Raw genomic sequence first — 7,326 nt, 5'->3', positions numbered from 1 at the left:
ACTTACCGTTATTTAAGTTAAGGTGAGTGAAGTGCTTCAGAAGTATAGGAAAATAACTCCAAAAACTGTTTACTGATTAAACTCATATGTTGCACATACACACATAATGGATATACACTGTGTGAAAGTGACCTCTCTTGCTGTCGTCACACAAACAACAATTCCATAAACAGAACAATCAAATAATTTGTGTCCTTGGTCCTTTGTATATTTCTTGCTCCTATTTCTATCATATTATATGTGCTGTAGTAATCTTCCGTTTTAATTAAATTTTTCAGATTTGTAGGAAAATACCAATCCTACAGGCAACACTTTAAAGACCCTTGGTATACTATAAATAAACAATAATGGTAAATATGCATTTTTTATGAATAGTAATAATCATATAATATATACAGATTTGTACAAGAGATCAGAAGGAAAACCAAATGGCATGCTTGAATATTTTCCTAGGGAAATAAACGTGTTTCTCTTCCCCTTATTCCCCACATCTGTCATGAACGAGTGTTAGTATGCAATCCTGCATGGTCTAGTGGTGTTTGATCTCTAAATCAATCTTTAGTACCTGTACCCCATGTGGTATAGCAGACAGAGCCAAGAGGAATATCATGTTGTTGTTTTTATTTAAAAAAAATAAATAAATAAGTTCACAGGAAGAATATGTTACTTGCTCATATGTAGCTTTTTTTTTTTTTTTTTAACATCCTCATTAATTTTTTTTTTTTTGGAAAGTTCCTAATCCTAAACTGATGGGAGTGCTAAAGGACATATTTGTGAACCTCTTGAAATACCCGTGTCTCCCATTAATTCCCAAAATCTCACAGAAAGTTCAAGTGGAGGCTAGCAGAGTTATATAGCTCTAAAGTCCTATGAATGTGCATAAGAGGGTGCTTGTGAGCTTGTGAAAAAAAAAAGAAAAGTAGGTAATTTGCATCTAGCAGTTGTCCAAGCCTAATACACTTCTATTTAATTTGCAAAGTTTCCCCTACCCCAGCAATTTATGTGATACCACTGTGTCAGTTATTTGTAAACAGCTTAACAGTAACAGCAAATATGGCACCAAATTTTCAATAAACAATGAGCCAGGAAATGCATTATTCCAATTAGGAAATGTATATAGATTGCATAGCAAACAAATAACTTTTGCTTTTAAAGTTGCAATTTCTTGTTATACGATCACATCAATCAAATGCAAATATGTGATACATGAGTCATTTGTTTCGCTTTAGCATTGTACCAGCTGGAGCAGTGTATTAGGTTTCGTTCTATTAACAACAAAGTGAATTCACTTTGTTTAACAGTTTAATGTCATGGATTGAGACACATATATTTATATATTATTTAATTTGGTAATTATGGATTTAAATTGCGTCTGTAGTTGTAATACACATAGAGATTAGGTACAATCAAATTAAAATATATTGCAAACTAGAAGATGGGACAAAGAAAATCTCTATGGACTTAGCTAGAATGTACTGAATAATTGCAATTTACCGGTACAGTGTAAAGTAACTAAAAAAAAAAGTAACACAAAACAAAGTCAATTGGATCATGCAATAAAATGTCACATTTTAGATTATGCAACTTTTACAAAAAGATGATGATCAAGCTTTTTTGTTGGCATACAATGTATCCATCCATCAATCCATCAATCCAGCCCCTTTCATTCCTCTGAAGAAGTATGGCAGTGGCACAAAGTGTGTTACCATGCTCTTCTCCCCCTTTCCCTCCCCCACCCTTATATACAACATATTCATCTGTAACAGACTGCAATAAATATCAACTTGACTATACTGCCTCCATTAACTCCTCTTCCGGTATCTTCCTTTGAATCAGTTATATTCATTTCAGCTATCTACTGTGTCTGTCTGTCAATCTATTTCTTGAATCAAACCCCAGTTATCTATTATGACCTATTTGCCAACCCACCTGCTCCAAAGCCAGTTTATGTCTCTGCAGTCCACAGGTCGATTGTAAATTTGACCAGTTCCTTCCTCCCTCTTTGTAATACAGGATAGTGTTTTACTGGTCAGGAAGGGGTGGAGGGCTCTGAGCATATTTTGTAGTTAAGTGATTGATCTTAATGACCTAATAGGGAGTGTAGCTACCCTTTCCCCACAGAACATCATGAGATCTTCTTTAAATATTCTAACAGAAAGTTGTGAACTCCATTTAGTGAGATATTTATTAATAAAATTGCTTTCAGTTTCCTTAAGGAATAAAGTTAGCAGAACTTTTTGCTACTCTATGTTCTAGAATGTCTTATAACGTTTCAATAATACTTACATTTGGTGATTGTGGAGACCATGGAAGGTGTCTTTACAATCTTGAATTTGTTTTAGTGTCTGTGGGGCATTCTCATTATGAAATATGGGGACAGTGTTTAAGGTATAGGAAGCACCTGGGGAGAGACTCCATCTTTGTGTTAAAAAAAAACAAATTACATTTTTTCTCTATTTAGCTCCTGTGCTAACTGTACTGTTACTAGCAACAGTTTACAAATGCGTTAGAAAAACTAAGAATTATTGACTACAGTAAAAGTTGTCAGGAATTCAGGCTGAATTCAAAGTGAATTTCAAATTTAGGGCTCAACTTAAAAAGAAAATATACAGTTCAGTTATTTTATTTATTACTGGCATTTATAAAGTGCCAATATATTTTGCTGTGCTTATAGGCTTCCAATTTCACTATTTTGGATGAAAAATTAACTTTGAAATCTCCCTTTCCTGGCTAATCATGGCAGCATTATGTATGGGTAGCTCCTCCCCCAAACAGGAACAGGACAGGGAAAAAAAATCAACCGATCGGAACAAGACTGTAGACAGAAATGGTCCCTCCTCCTTCTACCCCACAGTCTTTTTCCTGTCTTTTCAGGTCAAACAGGAAACTTATTTTGTGACCACCTTCCCATGTGTACCATGGGCTTCCAGATGAAGTTCAGCCTCTCTTCATCTGAAGAACTCAGTAATGAGCCATGGGCAGGACTAACTGAGTTAGGTACAGATTAGAATCTGTACTGCATCGTGGGAATTTGGATACATCCGTTATAACTAATTTAGGCTAATTATACATTAATTCTCAATGTGGTATTGGCTGTTGACTTAAAAATACCCCTTGCTGCATAGATATCCCCCCTGATCTGATTGCAGAGCTTTGGAGAAGCCATGGTAAGTTGTTATTATCTCTTCATTTTATTTTCTGTTGTTTTCCCCTTCTTTTCCCATGTCTAATAGGTAACCTTTTCACTTACCTGGAAGTTCTCCCTGCTTTCATTGGCGCGGCGCTTCTCTTGAGGCTGTGTTCCTGCATGCAACTGAGCTCTTCTGTTCTCGGGTGTCCCTTTTATGCCTACAGACAACTAAATGCTATTCAATCTATAACAGTGACATTTTTTTATTTTTTTTAATGCACGCTATTGTGACACCAGATATGAGTGGCACTCATTGGCAGAGGTTGGCAGAGTACACGCTGTAGGCCTGACACACAGACGCTTGCAGACAACTAACTGCTATTCAATCTATTACAGTGAAAAAAATGTGTTTGTTTTTAAATGCAAGCTATTGTGACACCAGATATGAGTGGTGGCACTGGGCAAGTAGGCACAGTATCCACTGTGAGCCTGACACAGAAGCTGGCAGGCAGGCAACTGCAATTAGATTACACAAAAAAAAAGCAGACTGATGTTCTAGCCCTAAAAAGGGCTTTTTGGGGTGTTGTCCTTACAGCAGAGATCAGATGAGTCCTTCAGGACTGTAGTGGACACTGAATACACTAGCCTATCTATACATTTCCCTATCAAATGAGCAGCAGCTACACTTTCCCTCCTCTATCTAAGAATGCAGCTTCAGAATGAATCTAAAATGGATGCTGTACAGGAGGTGGGAGGGTCTGGAAGGGAGGGTCTGCTGCTAAATGGCTGGAATGTGTCTGCTGACTGTGAGGAACAGGGTCAAAGTTTAGTCAATGATGACGAATAGGGGGCGGATCGAACCGCGCATGTGTTCGCCCGCCGTGGCGAACGCGAACACGCTATGTTCGCCGGGAACTATTTGCCGGCGAACAGTTCGGTACATCACTAATCAAGAAATGAGCTGAATTGTTAGTGTGATCCTTGATTTAACTTATCTCAGAGCTGAAAAAGTCTTGTGAGATTCCACCCACATCAGTAGAATTACTGTTGTCAGTCAGTATACTAAAGGCAATCCTCAGGAAACTCTATAACATTGCTACAATTGAATCCAAGAAATTTCTGAAAAATGGTTAAACGTCAATGTGTTATGACTATCTGGAAGAAGGACAACATATAAGTGTTTTAGGTCATTTCTTTCAATTACAGTTGCCTGATAAAGTGTCAGCATCTTATGTTATTCCAATCACCCATAAAATCTGTCAACATTGAAGTTGCTGTTTAGTAGATAGGAGAGTGCGCTGGATCTTGTGTATTGTTTACTGTATAATATGGCCCCCAGCAGCACCCCATTTAAGCATGTTCAGGTGAGTGCAACCATCCCCCATGTTTCATATATATATATATATATATATATATATATATATATTTGGGAGTCTAGCCAACTCCTTGGTTTTGCACCCCTCCCTGTTACAGGTGCCTCATCTCAGGTCCCTATTTAGCCTTGTACTGCAGAGAGCCTCAGATGGAATTTTTTCCCAAGTAAGTGGGTTAATCTCATAAGAGCAGACATTAGACTGTGAGAGTAGGACCTGCCAAAGATGGGGTACATTGACGTTGTGGCAGGCTTATGCAATGTATGATCATATAATGTAACTAAATCCCCATTATTTTTTTTTGCCTAGATTAGGTGTTTTTAAAAAAACTTTTAAAAACTAATAAAATCTGTCAACATTAAAGTTGCTGTTTAGTAAATAGGAGAGTGCGCTGGATCTTGTGTATTGTTTATTGTATAATATGGCCCCCAGCAGCACCCCATTTAAGCATGTTCAGGTGAGTGCAACCATCCCCCATGTTTCATATTCTGATCCAGTAGTCTGGTAATTATCTACATGTTTATAGTTGTCAAGCCATTAATGTTGTCAATAAAATTATAATTATACCTTTCAAAAGTGTTAACACTGTTTATATATTTTTTAAATGTTTAACACTTTTTCTTTTCTTTTTTTTTTTGTATGGTAAAAATGTTACTCAGTCAAATTTGAGCAATTAGAATCATTTCCGATACAACCAAATTTTCCCTTCTTGAATTCAAATGCCAAATGGACTTCATATATCACAAGCAACACTTCAACAAATCAGCATATGTCCCAAACTCATCAATCTTACCAAAACAAATGCTACATACATCTAATATACCTCTGTGGATGTTAGGGTTTTTAATAGTGCCATCGGAAACTCAGAAAATGTATATAATACTAAGCTATGGTGTCCAACTTGTGATGTAAGCAGAAGTCCCACAAAATCACCATTTTGTGTATCGTGATCGAGATCTATGTCAGGATTGTGTCATTAACAATGACAACAAATCTTAAGCCGAATTCTAAGTAAATATTGGTTTATAACTTCGGTGGAATTACTGGCAGAAAATGGTTAAGACGTTTTTGGATTGTGTTCTCGGACAAGGCTATAGGAGAGCAGTGGCAAAAAGTTTGGATGTTTCTCATCTGACTTGTCAGACAAGGCATGCAATAAACTTTTATAAAATGCTATTAATAAACATACATTTTATATCAAGAATGAAAATATAGATAAAGCATTGACAAAATGTATCTCTATGTGGAAGTTGCTCTCCTAAAAATCCAATAGAAACTTCAGTTTCTTAATGGTTATGAGAATCATATGGTAAGACTGTTTCCTTTTCTACAACAAAAACTACTTTTTCATCATCCATTGAAATTCTTTAATACATCTGTATGCTCACTGATATAAGTTATTTCATCAATTCAGTTTTTTTTGTTTTTTTTATTGTTTTTGGTTTTCAGTTTATTGCTCGCTGAAACCTGTTTTATGTCTGCCTTATCATAAAAGAAATGCTTGCATAAAATATATGGTTTTTTTTTTCATTCTTAATCCAACACATAAAAACGGATGAATATATTTATTTCTTCTTTATATAATAGACAGCTGTCCTAATGCACATGAGATTTACTCACTTCCTTCATTGGATGAAGTTAGGATTCTTGACAGCTGCGGCAAACAGTGACATCTGTCACAACCCTGTGTTATGTACACTCTAGCCAACTTATTGTAGTGAGAGAAGGTGAAAGGAATGTGACTGGGCAAGAACATGACATTTGTCAAACAGTAGGAAAACAAGATGCAATTAATATACTACAATGACACTTTATTAAGTGTTTCATTAAAATGCAAATTCAATTATCGCACATGAAGCATTATTTTATCAAGTAATAAGGACACGTTTTATTTTTCTTGAACACATCCTTCCCACATTTGTCAAGTTATCACTTTATTGACATGTGCTTGTTGTTCTAAAGTTGGTATTTAATCATTAGGATAACAATGTCATTGTTAAATATTAAAGAAGACTCTAGTAGTTTGAGTATCATCAATTGATAGGAATAAGTAGTTACTTTAAAGAAAACATTAGTTATAAAACATTGAAAACTATCTATAACTTGCTTTCGTGTTTTCTTTTTTTTTATGTGGTCCTCTATTTTCTTTTATTTAAATTAGTGATAAAACAAATTACCTCACAATTTAGTTCCAAGGTTATACAGTAAAGTGTGAATCCAAAGTGAATACAAAGTGAGTTTCAAATTGAAGGTCAAAATAGCCCAACAGAAAAGCTCTCTAACTCAGTTATGCTTTCAGCTTGGCTACTCTGCCTATACATTTTAATTTCACTTTGAATTCTCAATTTAGTGAATAGTGAAAATCCCTGCTTGTTTAAAAAAAGTAAGAAACAATCCTACAATTGTATTAACCCCTAAAGAATGAAGGCAATTGTCTAATTTTGTTACCACAACAAAACCTAGAATTTTGACATGTGCTTATTTAACCATAATTTACCTCTTTCTTATTAAAGGAATCATCTGGACATTTAAACAACTTAATATCCAACAGTATTGCTTCGGTGTCTGGAGTTTCTCAGCACCATCTTGCCTATAAATATTAAGCTGCTACTACACAATTTAACACTTAAAGGGACATTGTAGACACTATAAAGATGTAATCTCAGTGAATTGCTTATAGTGCCCGAAGTATCATGGCACTGTCTCTCCATTTAATTTTAAACCATTTTCAAGCCTTCTAAAAGTAAATAAGGGTTTGTGGCCACCCACAGTGGAGCACTGGTTTAAATACTTTGGGGTTAAACCATTTATTAACAGTTTAAC

The sequence above is a fragment of the Pelobates fuscus genome, chromosome 2 (genome assembly GCF_036172605.1).
Source record: "Pelobates fuscus isolate aPelFus1 chromosome 2, aPelFus1.pri, whole genome shotgun sequence".
Classification (NCBI taxonomy): domain Eukaryota; kingdom Metazoa; phylum Chordata; class Amphibia; order Anura; family Pelobatidae; genus Pelobates; species Pelobates fuscus.
The sequence above is the reverse complement of the archived record's forward strand: the minus strand, read 5'-3'. Positions refer to the sequence as shown.